Here is a 20,141-nt window from a genome sequence, read left to right as displayed (position 1 = left end):
TCGAGGCCGCACTGCTTGACCAGATGGAGGAAGAGGGCCTGCTGGTGATCCCGTCACCAGCAGTCAACACCGACGAGGGACCACCCGACCGGAGTGGTAACTAAGGTGTATTGCCTGCGCTAACTTTTTCTTTTTTCCCTACATGATGGCTAATATTAACTTATTTTCCATTAATGTCAGGAGCATCAAGGACAAGTTCAGACGTCAGACTATTTATGCCTTCCTTACTTCCCAGTTGTGTGATGTTTATATGTTGCAGGAATGTTCCCTTCCCTCCTCTAGGTCCTTCAAACATCTGGCCAGGGAGTGGTCCCACGGTCCATCCTACTGGTCCGGTGGGGGTGACTGCAAGTCTGCGGGGGTCGCAATTCTGATCAGGGGGGGCGCATTCACGCTTGAGTCCGTCCAGGAGCTCATCTGCGGCAAGGCTCTTGTTGTAGATGGCAACTGGGCGGGAGAACCTGTCAGGTTCATCAACGTGTATGCGTCCCCACTGAAGAATGAGTGTTTGGAGCTTTTCCAGACCCTGCGGCTTCAGCTTGCCACCACCAGGACCTTAGTGATGGCCGGGGATTTCAACTGCCCCATCGAGGAGGATGGTCGTAGTTCTGGCACATCTGCCAAGTTGGACATCACGTCCAAGCTGCTCATCGAGATGGTAACCGAGGCCTCTCTTCAGGACGTGGTGGGCTCCATGGGGAGAGGCTCCACAAACTATTCGTGGAGCCGACCCGATGGCTCACTCCGCTCCAGGATTGACTTTGTGTTCACCTCTCGGGCAGTCAGGCAGAGTAGGCACTCGATGGTCCCCTGCTTCTTCTCCGACCACAGAGCCATTCACTTACAAGGTGTCCTCGGCGACGGTTTTCCGTCCGGCCCCGGCTCCTGGAAGCTGAATTGTGCTCTGCTGGCTCAGGATGAAGTCGTGGAGGAGCTGAGAGCAGCCTACGCAATGTGGCAGTCCTACAAGGGTAGCTTCCAAACAGTCTCTGATTGGTGGGAATATGTTAAACTTGAGTTTCGCTGTTTCTTTCAGGCCAAGGGTCGACAACAGGCGTGTGAGAAGAGGAGGGACTTCAGAGGGCTGCAGCGCGAGCTGCGGTCGCTGCAGGACCTTCTTCACTGCGGCTGGGACGTGAGGGAGGAGCTGGAGGAGACCAAGAAGAGCCTGAAAAGGCACTTTGAGGAGGAGTCCAAGCGAATCGTCTTCCGTTCCAAAGTGGAGAATCTGGAGAAGGGTGAGAAATGTAACTCATTCTTTTTCAGGAAACTTCATGCCGGTCACACGCCCCTGAACGAGCTGCGAGACGAGAGCGGAAACATGCGACGTGGGAAGGAGGACGTGATGAAGGTCGTCAGCGACTTCTACAGCAAACTCTACTCCCACAAGACTACCGACCCCGACGCTGCTGATAAGTTCCTGTCAGGTATCACTAACCATCTTGATCCTGCAGGCACGGCAGCCTTTGACAAACCTCTGATGGTGGGCGAATTGCTCTCTGCCGCTAAATCCTTTAGGACCGGCAGGACCCCGGGCAGTGATGGTCTTCCAGCGGAGCTCTATGTAGCGCTGGGAGACCTCATCTGTCCGGACCTGTTGGACCTGTACGAGGAGATGGTGGTGGAGGGTAGAATGCCTCCATCTTTGAGGGAAGGAATGGTCACGATCCTGTACAAGCGGAAGGGAGAGAGGTGCGACCTGAGGAATTGGCGTCCCATCACTCTGCTCAACGTGGACTACAAGATCCTGGCCAAGACGATGGCGACACGACTTAAGACGGTCATCGGACGGATCATCCACCCGGACCAGACCTGCGGCATCCCTGGACGTCGCATCGCAGACAGCCTCGCTCTCGTGCGGGACACGGTCGAGTACATCAAGGTCCGCCGCGCACACGCGGCCCTGGTCTCCTTGGATCAGGAGAAGGCCTTCGACCGGGTTTCCCACGAGTTCATGGGCCGAGCTCTGCACCGGTTAGGTTTGGGTAACATGTTTTGTTCGTATGTCCGTCTGATGTATTTTGATATCCACAGCTCGGTGTTGGTGAACGGCTGGAAGACTGACCCCTTCCCTGTCCTCTCTGGGGTCAGACAAGGCTGCCCTCTATCACCTCTTCTTTTTGTTTGTGTTATAGAACTCTTCGCAGAGGCTATCCGGCAGAATGGAGAGATCAGAGGGATCACCGCACCGGGTCCGGGACGACACGAGGTCAAGTGCTCGCTCTACATGGACGACGTCACCGTCTTCTGCGCTGATCGTGGTTCAGTCGACGCCCTCGTCCAGACGTGTGAGAGGTTCGGCCGGGCTTCAGGGGCCAAAGTCAACTGCAGGAAGTCGGAAGCCATGCTCTTCGGGGATTGGCAGCCGGCCTCCTCCGCCCCCTTCCCCTTCAACATTCAACCGGATTTCCTCAAGGTGCTGGGAGTCTGGTTCGGGAAGGAAGGAGCGGCCCTCAAGTCCTGGCAAGAACGCTTGGCCAAGGTGAAGCAACGGATCGGACTCTGGAGCCTCAGACACCTCACTTGTGAGGGTAAGGCACTCGTCCTGCGTAATGAGGTCCTGCCCGTCTTGCAGTACACGGCGCAGGCCTGGCCCCCACACGTCACTGTGTGCAGGGCCATTACCAGGACAGTGTTTCACTTTGTCTGGGGATCCAAGATGGACAGAGTCAGGCGGGCCGTCATGTACAAGGAGCCTCGCAAGGGTGGGAAGGGCGTTCCAGATATCCCCACCCTCCTGCGATCCTCTTTTGTGTGTGATTGTGTCCGCCGGACTTTGCAAGTCAAGAATGGCTCCGCGGGCAGGTCCATGTCTCGCTTCTTCCTGCTTCCTCTTTGGAGGCGACTCGGCTGGGACAAGTGGGACAGCTCCTTCCCCTACAACTGGACGACGCCATGGTTCTACGGAGACGTCGTTCGATTTGTGGGGGAACATCAACTGGAGGGACTCAAGCCCGACTTGTGGAAGCCCAAAACTATCCACAAGCTCATCAGAGCCAAGGATGACGTGGAGAACATCACAGGACTTCACCAGGACACGCTGGAGACTGTGTGGACAAATGTGTCGTCTGACAGGCTGACCAACGGGCACAAGGACTTGTCGTGGATGGCGATTCAGGGCGGACTGCCCGTCCGGTCATTCATGCATGCCCGGAACCTGTGCAAGACCCGGTACTGCCCAAGGTGCCCCTTCGTGGAGGAAACATCTTTGCACACTTTTTGGGACTGCGGATTTGCACAGCGCCTGTTGACTGCCCTTGAGGACGACCTGAGGAACTCTGTCCCCAGGGCGAGCCTATCGCACCATTCTGTGTTTTACGGACTCTTCCCTGGGGTTCATACCGTCGGAGCCATCCAGGAGGCTTGGCGCCTTATGAACTGCTTCAAGGATGCCGTTTGGATCGCCAGGAACCGGCTCATCTTGAGGAGGGAGAGGATGTCCATCCAGGACTGCCGCAGGCTGATCCACAGCCTGCTCAGAGACTATTCCATCGTGGACAGTCCGGAGGACGAGGATGAGGACTAAACCCCTCCTCCCCCTCTCCCCTTATGTGTCTTGTCTTTCAATAAAGCTTCGGGCCTGTGATTTTCCCCTCCCCATCCCCTTTTTCCCAATCCCCATCCCTTATCACGGTTCGTCGTACTGTATTGATTGACATGCTTTTTCTTTCAGATTGAGTGTTTTGTGTAGCATAGGGGTGTGATGTGTCTAGTTAGTGCGTCGTATCCTCATGCTATGTAAATATGATGTAGAATTCTGTGTGTACTGGGCTGCGGCACTGTACACTGTCTGTTAACTTATTTTTTGTGCTAATAAAAGATATATTCAATCAAAAAAAAATCTGTTCTTATCAGTTTAATATCTGATACGTCCCCTATCTGGGGACCATATATTAAATGGATTTTTAGAACAGGGAGATGGAAAAAGAGCTTGCTCTGTCCACTCCACGCATTGACCTGGTATTGCAGTATCTCCAGGACCGGTGCACCCCTTCTTTAATGCAGTTTCTAAAATCAGAAAGAATTGAATTCAATGCTTTTTGTTCATTTTGCTTGTTTGTCGGATTTTGGGATGGACTCTTTGGCTTTGCTTTTCTTCTCCTCATTGGATTTTTCATGTTAAAAGTTGCAGAAGCCAGATGACAAGCTCATTTTGGTTCAACTTCAGCAACTGTGCATTGCATTGCCATGTAATGTAATGTAATGCAATGCTATCTATCTAGCTCTCCCTCTATACTTCCTTTTGGATAAACAGACATATTAGGCAAGCATTTTGGAGCTTTCACCTAAATAACTACAGGTGGTGAGATAAGCTGCACAATATAATTGACCTTTCAGTATATTGTTGCACACACACCATCTATTTAGCAAATGCCCTTGTTATCAACAGCAGCCTTTTAAACTCACCTGAGCTAACAGGTATGTGAGCTGGTTACTCTGCTGCGCTTAAAATTTCTTTTTTGGTTTGCTACAATGCCTTTTCTGAAACGTTGTCTCCCTCTGCTGGAACACTGACTTCTTTCATTTAATGCCTGCAGACTATAAAAGAGAAACCAACCCAAAAAGTTTGGTTGATTAGTCTGTGGCATTCTTTTAAACTGTTGCTTATGGCGGTCTCTGTGAGCTTCTCAGTGACATTCAGCCATCCAGGTATCCCGCCTGCAGTAGACGGAATGTGGCAATGGAACGCTGGCTGCGCGTGTCATAATAGGCTCTGAGCCTTTATATACCTGCGCACAGCAGCAGCCACCTTCAGTCTGCTGCTGGACAGCCAGCAGCAGCAGCAGGAGAGGTAATTAATCAGCAACCCTCCTGCTAAGGGTAGACAGCTGCTCGTTCCACCCCCCCCCCCGCCTTAATTGGTTCTCCTCCCTTCCAACGGTGTTGAGGCGGGTGGGAACAGCCGGGGGTTGAGGGTACTGTGCTAAAAGAGGTGGAGTTATGCAGATCTAAAACGCGTGGATTGCAGCAGCAGCAAGCCGAAAAGTGCAGGCATGTGAGGGATCTAGAGGTTGACAGCATGTCTTCTTAACGGGAGTCCAGGTGGCCATCTCCACAAATGGACTTTTCAGAATCCTTGGGTGGCACCGTAGTCGGAAACCAATTCTGGTTATCGCTTCTCGGCCTTTTGGCTAAGATCAAGTGTAGTATCTGTTCTTATCAGTTTAATATCTGATACGTCCCCTATCTGGGGACCATATATTAAATGGATTTTTAGAACAGGGAGATGGAAAAAGAGCTTGCTCTGTCCACTCCACGCATTGACCTGGTATTGCAGTATCTCCAGGACCGGTGCACCCCTTCTTTAATGCAGTTTCTAAAATCAGAAAGAATTGAATTCAATGCTTTTTGTTCATTTTGCTTGTTTGTCGGATTTTGGGATGGACTCTTTGGCTTTGCTTTTCTTCTCCTCATTGGATTTTTCATGTTAAAAGTTGCAGAAGCCAGATGACAAGCTCATTTTGGTTCAACTTCAGCAACTGTGCATTGCATTGCCATGTAATGTAATGTAATGCAATGCTATCTATCTAGCTCTCCCTCTATACTTCCTTTTGGATAAACAGACATATTAGGCAAGCATTTTGGAGCTTTCACCTAAATAACTACAGGTGGTGAGATAAGCTGCACAATATAATTGACCTTTCAGTATATTGTTGCACACACACCATCTATTTAGCAAATGCCCTTGTTATCAACAGCAGCCTTTTAAACTCACCTGAGCTAACAGGTATGTGAGCTGGTTACTCTGCTGCGCTTAAAATTTCTTTTTTGGTTTGCTACAATGCCTTTTCTGAAACGTTGTCTCCCTCTGCTGGAACACTGACTTCTTTCATTTAATGCCTGCAGACTATAAAAGAGAAACCAACCCAAAAAGTTTGGTTGATTAGTCTGTGGCATTCTTTTAAACTGTTGCTTATGGCGGTCTCTGTGAGCTTCTCAGTGACATTCAGCCATCCAGGTATCCCGCCTGCAGTAGACGGAATGTGGCAATGGAACGCTGGCTGCGCGTGTCATAATAGGCTCTGAGCCTTTATATACCTGCGCACAGCAGCAGCCACCTTCAGTCTGCTGCTGGACAGCCAGCAGCAGCAGCAGCAGGAGAGGTAATTAATCAGCAACCCTCCTGCTAAGGGTAGACAGCTGCTCGTTCCACCCCCCCCCCCGCCTTAATTGGTTCTCCTCCCTTCCAACGGTGTTGAGGCGGGTGGGAACAGCCGGGGGTTGAGGGTACTGTGCTAAAAGAGGTGGAGTTATGCAGATCTAAAACGCGTGGATTGCAGCAGCAGCAAGCCGAAAAGTGCAGGCATGTGAGGGATCTAGAGGTTGACAGCATGTCTTCTTAACGGGAGTCCAGGTGGCCATCTCCACAAATGGACTTTTCAGAATCCTTGGGTGGCACCGTAGTCGGAAACCAATTCTGGTTATCGCTTCTCGGCCTTTTGGCTAAGATCAAGTGTAGTATCTGTTCTTATCAGTTTAATATCTGATACGTCCTCTATCTGGGGACCATATATTAAATGGATTTTTAGAACAGGGAGATCAAAAAAGAGCTTGCTCTGTCCACTCCACGCATTGACCTGGTATTGCAGTATCTCCAGGACCGGTGCACCCCTTCTTTAATGCAGTTTCTAAAATCAGAAAGAATTGAATTCAATGCTTTTTGTTCATTTTGCTTGTTTGTCGGATTTTGGGATGGACTCTTTGGCTTTGCTTTTCTTCTCCTCATTGGATTTTTCATGTTAAAAGTTGCAGAAGCCAGATGACAAGCTCATTTTGGTTCAACTTCAGCAACTGTGCATTGCATTGCCATGTAATGTAATGTAATGCAATGCTATCTATCTAGCTCTCCCTCTATACTTCCTTTTGGATAAACAGACATATTAGGCAAGCATTTTGGAGCTTTCACCTAAATAACTACAGGTGGTGAGATAAGCTGCACAATATAATTGACCTTTCAGTATATTGTTGCACACACACCATCTATTTAGCAAATGCCCTTGTTATCAACAGCAGCCTTTTAAACTCACCTGAGCTAACAGGTATGTGAGCTGGTTACTCTGCTGCGCTTAAAATTTCTTTTTTGGTTTGCTACAATGCCTTTTCTGAAACGTTGTCTCCCTCTGCTGGAACACTGACTTCTTTCATTTAATGCCCGCAGGCTATAAAAGAGAAACCAACCCAAAAAGTTTGGTTGATTAGTCTGTGGCATTCTTTTAAACTGTTGCTTATGGCGGTCTCTGTGAGCTTCTCAGTGACATTCAGCCATCCAGGTATCCCGCCTGCAGTAGACGGAATGTGGCAATGGAACGCTGGCTGCGCGTGTCATAATAGGCTCTGAGCCTTTATATACCTGCGCACAGCAGCAGCCACCTTCAGTCTGCTGCTGGACAGCCAGCAGCAGCAGCAGGAGAGGTAATTAATCAGCAACCCTCCTGCTAAGGGTAGACAGCTGCTCGTTCCACCCCCCCCACCCCCGCCTTAATTGGTTCTCCTCCCTTCCAACGGTGTTGAGGCGGGTGGGAACAGCCGGGGGTTGAGGGTACTGTGCTAAAAGAGGTGGAGTTATGCAGATCTAAAACGCGTGGATTGCAGCAGCAGCAAGCCGAAAAGTGCAGGCATGTGAGGGATCTAGAGGTTGACAGCATGTCTTCTTAACGGGAGTCCAGGTGGCCATCTCCACAAATGGACTTTTCAGAATCCTTGGGTGGCACCGTAGTCGGAAACCAATTCTGGTTATCGCTTCTCGGCCTTTTGGCTAAGATCAAGTGTAGTATCTGTTCTTATCAGTTTAATATCTGATACGTCCCCTATCTGGGGACCATATATTAAATGGATTTTTAGAACAGGGAGATGGAAAAAGAGCTTGCTTTGTCCACTCCACGCATTGACCTGGTATTGCAGTATCTCCAGGACCGGTGCACCCCTTCTTTAATGCAGTTTCTAAAATCAGAAAGAATTGAATTCAATGCTTTTTGTTCATTTTGCTTGTTTGTCGGATTTTGGGATGGACTCTTTGGCTTTGCTTTTCTTCTCCTCATTGGATTTTTCATGTTAAAAGTTGCAGAAGCCAGATGACAAGCTCATTTTGGTTCAACTTCAGCAACTGTGCATTGCATTGCCATGTAATGTAATGTAATGCAATGCTATCTATCTAGCTCTCCCTCTATACTTCCTTTTGGATAAACAGACATATTAGGCAAGCATTTTGGAGCTTTCACCTAAATAACTACAGGTGGTGAGATAAGCTGCACAATATAATTGACCTTTCAGTATATTGTTGCACACACACCATCTATTTAGCAAATGCCCTTGTTATCAACAGCAGCCTTTTAAACTCACCTGAGCTAACAGGTATGTGAGCTGGTTACTCTGCTGCGCTTAAAATTTCTTTTTTGGTTTGCTACAATGCCTTTTCTGAAACGTTGTCTCCCTCTGCTGGAACACTGACTTCTTTCATTTAATGCCTGCAGACTATAAAAGAGAAACCAACCCAAAAAGTTTGGTTGATTAGTCTGTGGCATTCTTTTAAACTGTTGCTTATGGCGGTCTCTGTGAGCTTCTCAGTGACATTCAGCCATCCAGGTATCCCGCCTGCAGTAGACGGAATGTGGCAATGGAACGCTGGCTGCGCGTGTCATAATAGGCTCTGAGCCTTTATATACCTGCGCACAGCAGCAGCCACCTTCAGTCTGCTGCTGGACAGCCAGCAGCAGCAGCAGCAGCAGGAGAGGTAATTAATCAGCAACCCTCCTGCTAAGGGTAGACAGCTGCTCGTTCCACCCCCCCCCCGCCTTAATTGGTTCTCCTCCCTTCCAACGGTGTTGAGGCGGGTGGGAACAGCCGGGGGTTGAGGGTACTGTGCTAAAAGAGGTGGAGTTATGCAGATCTAAAACGCGTGGATTGCAGCAGCAGCAAGCCGAAAAGTGCAGGCATGTGAGGGATCGAGAGGTTGACAGCATGTCTTCTTAACGGGAGTCCAGGTGGCCATCTCCACAAATGGACTTTTCAGAATCCTTGGGTGGCACCGTAGTCGGAAACCAATTCTGGTTATCGCTTCTCGGCCTTTTGGCTAAGATCAAGTGTAGTATCTTTCGAAAAGGCGGTTTTGGATGTTGGCCGCCCTAGTAGATTGATACATTATGCACACTGGGGTTTAGGCGCTTGTTAGTACGCCAGGTGGCTAATATAGTCATCTGGTGGAAAGCATGGCCCCCCAGGATCGACGCCATTGGGCCGGGGAAGATCGAAAGCCCGAAGTGTGAAGTGCCCCAGGAGTGGTGACCCTGGGGTGCCTTAACTCACTGGGATTGGGAACCCCACTTGAGTTTATGGCACATTTGCACAAGCACTTCAAATTTTCTTTCTTCGCACACACCCTTATTCCGGGCCTTCTGGCCTTAGGATGGGGAATTTTTCAATTCCCGGTCGAAGGTCCGGGCAGTATTATACTGTGAAACCTTCACTATTTATTTAATTTCTTTGTCACTGTGTGTCCACTTATTCACGTGTGTCACGTCCTACTAGGATTTTGTCGGGATGCGGTTCCCTTACGGGTTCCTCTCTTGGCAGGTCTAGGGGGGGAGTGTGTGGCCATCAGGTTCCGCTCCCCCCTGAACCCCCCTGGCTCTCCTCTTTCGGGAGGAGAGCGTTGTTGGCTCCCCTCTTCCGGGAGGGGAGCACAGTCTTTGGCTCCCAGTGCCTTGCTCGGGTGAGAACTCGGGCAGGTGCTGGGGGTAAGATTGGGTCGCCTCTGGCTTCGGCTGGAGGTGGCTTTTTGTCCCTGTTCCTCGCTGTGGCCTTTTGGCTCGGAGGGACGGGGAATGGTTTGGGGGACCCTTCTCCTTTTGGAGAGGGTTTCAAGAAGACCAGCATCCTAGTGCACTTTTTTTGTGGCACTTGTCACTTTTTTAAGCGCACTCGGGTTTTGTACACGAATTCGGGCTTTCGATAAAAAAAAAAAAAAAAAAATCTGTTCTTATCAGTTTAATATCTGATACGTCCCCTATCTGGGGACCATATATTAAATGGATTTTTAGAACAGGTAGATGGAAAAAGAGCTTGCTCTGTCCACTCCACGCATTGACCTGGTATTGCAGTATCTCCAGGACCGGTGCACCCCTTCTTTAATGCAGTTTCTAAAATCAGAAAGAATTGAATTCAATGCTTTTTGTTCATTTTGCTTGTTTGTCGGATTTTGGGATGGACTCTTTGGCTTTGCTTTTCTTCTCCTCATTGGATTTTTCATGTTAAAAGTTGCAGAAGCCAGATGACAAGCTCATTTTGGTTCAACTTCAGCAACTGTGCATTGCATTGCCATGTAATGTAATGTAATGCAATGCTATCTATCTAGCTCTCCCTCTATACTTCCTTTTGGATAAACAGACATATTAGGCAAGCATTTTGGAGCTTTCACCTAAATAACTACAGGTGGTGAGATAAGCTGCACAATATAATTGACCTTTCAGTATATTGTTGCACACACACCATCTATTTAGCAAATGCCCTTGTTATCAACAGCAGCCTTTTAAACTCACCTGAGCTAACAGGTATGTGAGCTGGTTACTCTGCTGCGCTTAAAATTTCTTTTTTGGTTTGCTACAATGCCTTTTCTGAAACGTTGTCTCCCTCTGCTGGAACACTGACTTCTTTCATTTAATGCCTGCAGACTATAAAAGAGAAACCAACCCAAAAAGTTTGGTTGATTAGTCTGTGGCATTCTTTTAAACTGTTGCTTATGGCGGTCTCTGTGAGCTTCTCAGTGACATTCAGCCATCCAGGTATCCCGCCTGCAGTAGACGGAATGTGGCAATGGAACGCTGGCTGCGCGTGTCATAATAGGCTCTGAGCCTTTATATACCTGCGCACAGCAGCAGCCACCTTCAGTCTGCTGCTGGACAGCCAGCAGCAGCAGCAGCAGGAGAGGTAATTAATCAGCAACCCTCCTGCTAAGGGTAGACAGCTGCTCGTTCCACCCCCCCCCACCCCGCCTAATTGGTTCTCCTCCCTTCCAACGGTGTTGAGGCGGGTGGGAACAGCCGGGGGTTGAGGGTACTGTGCTAAAAGAGGTGGAGTTATGCAGATCTAAAACGCGTGGATTGCAGCAGCAGCAAGCCGAAAAGTGCAAGCATGTGAGGGATCTAGAGGTTGACAGCATGTCTTCTTAACGGGAGTCCAGGTGGCCATCTCCACAAATGGACTTTTCAGAATCCTTGGGTGGCACCGTAGTCGGAAACCAATTCTGGTTATCGCTTCTCGGCCTTTTGGCTGAGACCAAGTGCTTTACAGCAGGAGGTTTCAGTTGAAGGGCACTCAGGTACCCCTCTCCTTGGCCTGGCAGGATCGTCCACTTCGGTGGGCTTCACCTGCCTGCTGCTATTAGGGAGAGGGATTAGTCCTAGGGTAACGGGCAGCGATCCCCCAGCCTTCAGGTGCTTTATCTCAAAGCTCTGAAGGCGCAGATTGCAGGCGGTTGCAATTTGCATTTTGTTGCGCCATACCATGGAGGTTGACCCCAACCTCGTGCCTCTATATGCGAGGCTTAAGAACACCATAAGGGTCCGCTTTACGGCTGGTGGTTCCGATATGCGGAATCTGGGATATGTAGTCCAGGACGTGCTTGAGAAACTGCTCCACGTCAGAACCAACGAAATCCTTTCTATCCAGGATTATCCTCGACGTGGAGATTATGATGTAACCTTTACTGGCGAAGGTATTTTCAAAGATGTTTTGTCCAGAGTTAAGTCGGTAGAAAATAGCCCTGGTCTAAAAGGGATTCAGATCATCGAGCACGTCCTGGATGAGGTAAAGATGGTGGTTGTGAAAATCTTCTCACCCTTCATAACAGCACCAGAGGTTATTTCCTTTTTGTCAGTTTATTTTAAAAGTGTGAAATTGATTGGGAAAGTGTTGAATGAGTTTAACATCTGGACCTCAAAATGGAAGTTTTTAGTAAAATGTGAAAGAGACCCTAAATTCCCTGGAGGTGTGAGACTTCCTCCAGCTCGATTTAAAATAGGGCAAACTAATGGGGATTTTTTTTTCTCAGGAATGCCACTTTTCTGTAGGTATTGTGGTCTCTATGGGCACTCTAAGGATAGTTGTGGTGCCACTTGTAGAAATTGTGCCAGTACTGAACATGACACAAAGGAGTGCCCAAATGAAAAAAAATGCTCTTTTTGTCGGACACCTGGTCATTTCTATTTTTCTTGCCCTCACAGGTTCAGAGAGGATGAACAAAAACAAAAGGAGAAGTCCAAGACATCCGGGAATGGACGGGCCAATCAGACCACCCCTCAGGAGGAGGAACAACAACCTGGAGCCTCGGGAGGTGATAAGGGCGCTTCGACTAGTAACAATCCCTCCGAGTCAATGACAGGTAACTCACAGGAGCCCAGGAGCTGGCTGAAAGACCATAAGGAGGCTAAAAGGAAGGCTGAGAAAGATCATAAAGGGGCGGTCGGTAAGGCCAAAAAAGAGCGCCAAAAGGCTGACACCGAGCCCAAAATTCCCACTGGGTCTCACGAGAGCGAGGACGGTACGTGGCATTTGGTGAGGTCTCATAATAAGAAAAAGAATGGTTCCGTGGAGGTGGCTAATAGGGAGGAGATGGATACATCCCCTCACGGGGGTGTAGACTCTGGAATCCCGAGGTCCCGGGGCTCTGCTGCCCCAGGTGGGGCCCCGAACCTGGCTGCCTCCGGGGACTCTGAGGCTCCGCCATGTGCGCAGCCTGCCCCTGTGTTACGACCCTCTGCGGGTCAGCAGGGGAGTGCGGAGCCTCTCGGAGACCCACCTGACGAGGACCTAAATGGTCAGCCTATGGAGACCCAGTGTAACCTTTCTCACAATATCCTTCCGAGCTACACCCCAGTAGCGTCGGGTCTTAATTTAAGTGAATGTTCCTTCTCCGATGATGAAGACTCTTTGATAACGGTGGATTCAGAAGAGGGCGTTGGTGAAAGTCCAAGTGGTCTGATCCGTCCATCGGATAGGTAAAGTCCAGTTTTTGTTTCTTCCTAACCATTTGTTATGATGGCTGACATTAGTGGTGTTTCCCTCAATGTGAGAGGCATAGGATCCAAGACCAGAAGAGCTACTGTTTTACATTTTTTAACCTGTTTTACAGCTTCTGTTTTCTTTTTACAAGAATGTCATATCCCTCATAAGATTTCTTACAAAAAATATAAGGAAGAGTGGAAACATGGTCCATCGGTCTGGTCTGGATCAAATGCAACCGGATCAGCAGGGGTAGCTATACTTTTTAAGGGAAATGTGTCTATTGATTTTATCCAAGATATTTTACCGGGTCGTATTCTTTTAGTTAAGGCTTTTATTGATGGGACAAGATGGCAGTTTTTAAATTTTTATGGGTCACCTGATAAAAATGAAAGGGCTGATATGCTGGAAATTTTACCTTTATTTATTAACATTTCTGAACCTTTTATCCTGGCAGGTGATTTTAATTGTATTTTAAAAGGCGAAAGCCGACGCTCCGGTTCCGTGAGTAGAAATTATGACAAAACGTCTGGAATGTTAAGCAATATTATAAATGATTGTAAATTAACTGATGTGTATAAAGAATGTAACAAGGATAGCCCTATAGACGCTGGTTTCACCTGGAGCAATTCTACATGTAGCTCCAGGATAGATTTTGTTTTAGGTTCAGAAAAAATACTGCCAGTGAAATGTGAAGTTTTAACTAATATTCTCTCAGATCACAAGGTTTTATCTTTTAGAGTGAGGATTAATGGAAAGAAGAAATGTGGTAAGAAATCTTGGAAATTGAATGTGTCCCTTTTAAAAGATCCACAAATTTTATCGGATTTTATTGAGTTTTATGTAAAGTGTAGAAAAAGGAAAAACCCCAATATTTCTTTTAGCTCCTGGTGGGATAGAATGAAAATAAGCATTAAAGATTTCTTTATTAAGAAAAGCATACAAAAAGCTAAAGAAAAGTTTGAGATCTATAATTTTCTTAATATCAGGTTACAGACATTGTACAAATTCAAAGACAATGGTCTGGATGTAGGTAATGATATATTGAGTCTTAAAGGAGAAATTTCAAAGTGGTTGGAACAAAAAGGAAAAGAACTGATTTTTCGTTCAAAGGTAAAACACGTAGAAGAGGATGAGACTTGTTCCAGGTATTTTTTTAAGAAAAACAAACAGACAAAAACAATAATTGATAACATAGATGGAGATAATAATATCAACGTTATATTGGATAAGGTAAATGTCTATTTTAATGATCTTTTTAATGTAAAAACTGTAGACCATGATTTAATACACACTTTCCTGGGGGAGATCAAGTCCACCCTAGATGCTGATGCCCAAAGTTTTTTATCCCAACCTCTAGTTGAGGAAGAGATTTTAGAAACCATGAAGAGTTTTAAAAATGGTAAAGTGCCGGGCCCTGATGGTATCCCCATAGAGTTTTATATAAGTTTTTATGATATTTTAAAAGATGATTTGTTTAATTTGTTTTCCGAAGTTTTTAATAATAAGGTTTTACTCAACTCATGGAAGAAAGGTGAGGTATCACTACTATACAAAAAAGGTGACAAAACGGATCTTAAAAACTGGAGGCCGATAACTCTTTTAAATAGTGATTACAAAATTATGGCTAAGATCTGTGCAAATCGGTTGAAAAAGGTGGTACATAAAGTAATTCATGCAAATCAGGTATGCGGGGTACCTGGGCGTAGTATCTGGGACAATTTAAACCTGGTGAAAGATTGTATTGAAGATGTAAAAACCAGAAAGACAAAGATGTCAATCCTAGTGGTGGATTTTGAGAAAGCTTTTGACCGCGTGTCTCATTTTTATCTTTTTAAAGTTTTAGAAAAAATGGGCATTCCGGGTGGGTTTTTATTGTCTATTAAAGCTTTTTATAATGATTGTACGAGTAAGATTTTAGTTAATGGTTTTAAAACAAAAGAGGTAGTTTTAAAATCAGGGGTGAAGCAGGGTTGCCCTTTGTCCCCCCTGCTTTTTATATGTGCTATAGAACCCCTTTTATGTACAATACGCCAGGATAAGCAAATATGTGGAGTACCCTTACCCGGAGGGAACGGTCTACAAGTTAAAGTTGTAAGCTATATGGATGATGTAGCCGTGTTTGGATGTGATGTACCTTCAATACAAAAAACGATAAGCCAAATTCAGTCTTTTTGTACAGTTTCCGGTTTTAAAATTAATCTTACTAAATGTAATATTTTAAATGTCGGGGGGATGCGTTTACATGATGTACCAATTGCAGTTACAGATTCCATCACTATTTTAGGTGTTTCTTTTAATGAATCTAATAATGGTTTTAATAGCTGGGATGCGGCAGCACAGAAAATTAATCAGAAAATCTGCATGTGGAATATGAGAAAGCTGTCAATGGAAGGTAAAGTTCTGATTGTAAAAATGGTGATATTACCTATCCTGTTATATCTTAGTTTGGTGTTCCCCCCTCCTACAAATTTGTTGAAACGAATTACAAAAGTATGTTTTACCTTTTTTTGGGGCTCAAAAATGGAGAAACTCAAAAGAGAAATTGTGACAAAGCCAAAGGTTAAAGGTGGGAAAGATTTCCCTGTTTTAGATAAGTTTCTTTTAATACATTTTTTCTGTTTCTGTTTTAAAACCCTTTTTAAAGATAATTACCTTTCCTATTTTATGCGTTTTAACACTGGTTTTCTCATGAGAAGGTTTGGTTGGTTTGAAACGGTTTTATCCTTTCCTTATGCTTTTAACCTACCTGCACATTATGAGATTTTAAAGAAAATTATTCTTGATTTTAAATTGAATAAGAAACAGACAGGGGATCTATGTAACAGCAAGACACTACTCAAACAAATTAGTACTGATGTGACGTTGTGTGATATTGAACGTTATGATGATGACAAAACTGTACACATATGGAAAATGATTAACGCCCCTTATCTTTTTAATGTACAGAAAGACATGTCTTGGAGCTGCGCACACCACTGTCTTCCTTGCCGGGCATTCCAGTACAGAAGAGGTTTTGTGAGGTCTGCCATCTGCCCAAGAGAAGGTTGTCAAGAAGAAGAGACAGTGAAGCATCTTTTATGGACTTGTGCTTTTGCTAAAGAGTTCTGGAGAAGACTAATCCCCCTGCTGGAGAAAATGGTGGACCTCAAGGACTTTAATTTTGCATCAGTGTTATATGGTCTTCTGGAATGCCCAACAATGGACCAAAAAATAATGGCGTGGAAGATAGTGAATTGTGCCAAGATAGCGCTCTGGAATGCTAGAAATATTGCTGTTTTTAAACATGAAATGTTACCAGTAGATGATGTTTTAGCCTTTTGTAAAAGTGAAATGTACATATACTATTTATTGGACAGGAAAAAGAATGTAACATTGGCAGGCAAATGGCTTTTTAACCTATGGAATATTTGAAGTCTTGTAAAATTTGCTGTGATGGAATATTTATTTTTCTTTGAAGTCCCGAAAGTGTAATGTGGATGTAATGGTTTTATTTCTGTAATTTGTTAAATTTTAAATAAACGGTTTTTATCCCCATGTGGGGGATAGCCAAATTAAAAAAAAAAAAAAATCTGTTCTTATCAGTTTAATATCTGATACGTCCCCTATCTGGGGACCATATATTAAATGGATTTTTAGAACAGGGAGATGGAAAAAGAGCTTGCTCTGTCCACTCCACGCATTGACCTGGTATTGCAGTATCTCCAGGACCGGTGCACCCCTTCTTTAATGCAGTTTCTAAAATCAGAAAGAATTGAATTCAATGCTTTTTGTTCATTTTGCTTGTTTGTCAGATTTTGGGATGGACTCTTTGGCTTTGCTTTTCTTCTCCTCATTGGATTTTTCATGTTAAAAGTTGCAGAAGCCAGATGACAAGCTCATTTTGGTTCAACTTCAGCAACTGTGCATTGCATTGCCATGTAATGTAATGTAATGCAATGCTATCTATCTAGCTCTCCCTCTATACTTCCTTTTGGATAAACAGACATATTAGGCAAGCATTTTGGAGCTTTCACCTAAATAACTACAGGTGGTGAGATAAGCTGCACAATATAATTGACCTTTCAGTATATTGTTGCACACACACCATCTATTTAGCAAATGCCCTTGTTATCAACAGCAGCCTTTTAAACTCACCTGAGCTAACAGGTATGTGAGCTGGTTACTCTGCTGCGCTTAAAATTTCTTTTTTGGTTTGCTACAATGCCTTTTCTGAAACGTTGTCTCCCTCTGCTGGAACACTGACTTCTTTCATTTAATGCCTGCAGAATATAAAAGAGAAACCAACCCAAAAAGTTTGGTTGATTAGTCTGTGGCATTCTTTTAAACTGTTGCTTATGGCGGTCTCTGTGAGCTTCTCAGTGACATTCAGCCATCCAGGTATCCCGCCTGCAGTAGACGGAATGTGGCAATGGAACGCTGGCTGCGCGTGTCATAATAGGCTCTGAGCCTTTATATACCTGCGCACAGCAGCAGCCACCTTCAGTCTGCTGCTGGACAGCCAGCAGCAGCAGCAGCAGGAGAGGTAATTAATCAGCAACCCTCCTGCTAAGGGTAGACAGCTGCTCGTTCCACCCCCCCACCCCCCGCCTTAATTGGTTCTCCTCCCTTCCAACGGTGTTGAGGCGGGTGGGAACAGCCGGGGGTTGAGGGTACTGTGCTAAAAGAGGTGGAGTTATGCAGATCTAAAACGCGTGGATTGCAGCAGCAGCAAGCCGAAAAGTGCAGGCATGTGAGGGATCTAGAGGTTGACAGCATGTCTTCTTAACGGGAGTCCAGGTGGCCATCTCCACAAATGGACTTTTCAGAATCCTTGGGTGGCACCGTAGTCGGAAAGCAATTCTGGTTATCGCTTCTCGGCCTTTTGGCTAAGATCAAGTGTAGTATCTGTTCTTATCAGTTTAATATCTGATACGTCCCCTATCTGGGGACCATATATTAAATGGATTTTTAGAACAGGGAGATGGAAAAAGAGCTTGCTCTGTCCACTCCACGCATTGACCTGGTATTGCAGTATCTCCAGGACCGGTGCACCCCTTCTTTAATGCAGTTTCTAAAATCAGAAAGAATTGAATTCAATGCTTTTTGTTCATTTTGCTTGTTTGTCGGATTTTGGGATGGACTCTTTGGCTTTGCTTTTCTTCTCCTCATTGGATTTTTCATGTTAAAAGTTGCAGAAGCCAGATGACAAGCTCATTTTGGTTCAACTTCAGCAACTGTGCATTGCATTGCCATGTAATGTAATGTAATGCAATGCTATCTATCTAGCTCTCCCTCTATACTTCCTTTTGGATAAACAGACATATTAGGCAAGCATTTTGGAGCTTTCACCTAAATAACTACAGGTGGTGAGATAAGCTGCACAATATAATTGACCTTTCAGTATATTGTTGCACACACACCATCTATTTAGCAAATGCCCTTGTTATCAACAGCAGCCTTTTAAACTCACCTGAGCTAACAGGTATGTGAGCTGGTTACTCTGCTGCGCTTAAAATTTCTTTTTTGGTTTGCTACAATGCCTTTTCTGAAACGTTGTCTCCCTCTGCTGGAACACTGACTTCTTTCATTTAATGCCTGCAGACTATAAAAGAGAAACCAACCCAAAAAGTTTGGTTGATTAGTCTGTGGCATTCTTTTAAACTGTTGCTTATGGCGGTCTCTGTGAGCTTCTCAGTGACATTCAGCCATCCAGGTATCCCGCCTGCAGTAGACGGAATGTGGCAATGGAACGCTGGCTGCGCGTGTCATAATAGGCTCTGAGCCTTTATATACCTGCGCACAGCAGCAGCCACCTTCAGTCTGCTGCTGGACAGCCAGCAGCAGCAGCAGCAGGAGAGGTAATTAATCAGCAACCCTCCTGCTAAGGGTAGACAGCTGCTCGTTCCACCCCCCCCCCGCCTTAATTGGTTCTCCTCCCTTCCAACGGTGTTGAGGCGGGTGGGAACAGCCGGGGGTTGAGGGTACTGTGCTAAAAGAGGTGGAGTTATGCAGATCTAAAATGCGTGGATTGCAGCAGCAGCAAGCCGAAAAGTGCAGGCATGTGAGGGATCTAGAGGTTGACAGCATGTCTTCTTAACGGGAGTCCAGGTGGCCATCTCCACAAATGGACTTTTCAGAATCCTTGGGTGGCACCGTAGTCGGAAACCAATTCTGGTTATCGCTTCTCGGCCTTTTGGCTAAGATCAAGTGTAGTATCTGTTCTTATCAGTTTAATATCTGATACGTCCCCTATCTGGGGACCATATATTAAATGGATTTTTAGAACAGGGAGATGGAAAAAGAGCTTGCTCTGTCCACTCCACGCATTGACCTGGTATTGCAGTATCTCCAGGACCGGTGCACCCCTTCTTTAATGCAGTTTCTAAAATCAGAAAGAATTGAATTCAATGCTTTTTGTTCATTTTGCTTGTTTGTCGGATTTTGGGATGGACTCTTTGGCTTTGCTTTTCTTCTCCTCATTGGATTTTTCATGTTAAAAGTTGCAGAAGCCAGATGACAAGCTCATTTTGGTTCAACTTCAGCAACTGTGCATTGCATTGCCATGTAATGTAATGTAATGCAATGCTATCTATCTAGCTCTCCCTCTATACTTCCTTTTGGATAAACAGACATATTAGGCAAGCATTTTGGAGCTTTCACCTAAATAACTACAGGTGGTGAGATAAGCTGCACAATATAATTGACCTTTCAGTATATTGTTGCACACACACCATCTATTTAGCAAATGCCCTTGTTATCAACAGCAGCCTTTTAAACTCACCTGAGCTAACAGGTATGTGAGCTGGTTACTCTGCTGCGCTTAAAATTTCTTTTTTGGTTTGCTACAATGCCTTTTCTGAAACGTTGTCTCCCTCTGCTGGAACACTGACTTCTTTCATTTAATGCCTGCAGACTATAAAAGAGAAACCAACCCAAAAAGTTTGGTTGATTAGTCTGTGGCATTCTTTTAAACTGTTGCTTATGGCGGTCTCTGTGAGCTTCTCAGTGACATTCAGCCATCCAGGTATCCCGCCTGCAGTAGACGGAATGTGGCAATGGAACGCTGGCTGCGCGTGTCATAATAGGCTCTGAGCCTTTATATACCTGCGCACAGCAGCAGCCACCTTCAGTCTGCTGCTGGACAGCCAGCAGCAGCAGCAGCA

The 20,141-nt window shown here is 45.7% G+C and overlaps 7 non-coding genes and 2 pseudogenes across 7 annotated transcripts; all 9 read left to right on the top strand.

The window, feature by feature from the left end:
• Window positions 1-3,798: 3,798 nt before the first annotated feature.
• LOC141196274 (U2 spliceosomal RNA) lies at window positions 3,799-3,994 on the top strand. The gene has a single exon (XR_012268835.1). It is a non-coding gene; the product is annotated as a U2 spliceosomal RNA (small nuclear RNA).
• A 1,118-nt stretch (window positions 3,995-5,112) lies between these two features.
• On the top strand, window positions 5,113-5,303 carry LOC141195703 (U2 spliceosomal RNA). The gene has a single exon (XR_012268281.1). It is a non-coding gene; the product is annotated as a U2 spliceosomal RNA (small nuclear RNA).
• A 1,121-nt stretch (window positions 5,304-6,424) lies between these two features.
• LOC141196084 (U2 spliceosomal RNA) lies at window positions 6,425-6,615 on the top strand. The gene has a single exon (XR_012268650.1). It is a non-coding gene; the product is annotated as a U2 spliceosomal RNA (small nuclear RNA).
• Window positions 6,616-7,736: 1,121 nt separating this feature from the next.
• On the top strand, window positions 7,737-7,927 carry LOC141195866 (U2 spliceosomal RNA). Its single transcript, XR_012268439.1, has one exon. It is a non-coding gene; the product is annotated as a U2 spliceosomal RNA (small nuclear RNA).
• Window positions 7,928-9,050: 1,123 nt separating this feature from the next.
• LOC141196532 (U2 spliceosomal RNA) lies at window positions 9,051-9,142 on the top strand (annotated as a pseudogene).
• A 794-nt stretch (window positions 9,143-9,936) lies between these two features.
• On the top strand, window positions 9,937-10,122 carry LOC141196401 (U2 spliceosomal RNA). Its single transcript, XR_012268928.1, has one exon. It is a non-coding gene; the product is annotated as a U2 spliceosomal RNA (small nuclear RNA).
• A 6,395-nt stretch (window positions 10,123-16,517) lies between these two features.
• Window positions 16,518-16,720, top strand: LOC141196332 (U2 spliceosomal RNA; annotated as a pseudogene).
• Window positions 16,721-17,844: 1,124 nt separating this feature from the next.
• On the top strand, window positions 17,845-18,035 carry LOC141195702 (U2 spliceosomal RNA). Its single transcript, XR_012268280.1, has one exon. It is a non-coding gene; the product is annotated as a U2 spliceosomal RNA (small nuclear RNA).
• Window positions 18,036-19,155: 1,120 nt separating this feature from the next.
• LOC141195701 (U2 spliceosomal RNA) lies at window positions 19,156-19,346 on the top strand. The gene has a single exon (XR_012268279.1). It is a non-coding gene; the product is annotated as a U2 spliceosomal RNA (small nuclear RNA).
• The last annotated feature ends 795 nt before the right edge of the window (window positions 19,347-20,141 follow it).

Source organism: Phyllobates terribilis, unplaced genomic scaffold, assembly GCF_046119375.1.
Source record: "Phyllobates terribilis strain yellow unplaced genomic scaffold, ASM4611937v1 Scaffold_74__1_contigs__length_7073193, whole genome shotgun sequence".
NCBI lineage: Eukaryota > Metazoa > Chordata > Amphibia > Anura > Dendrobatidae > Phyllobates > Phyllobates terribilis.
This window is presented reverse-complemented; position numbering and strand designations above follow the sequence as displayed.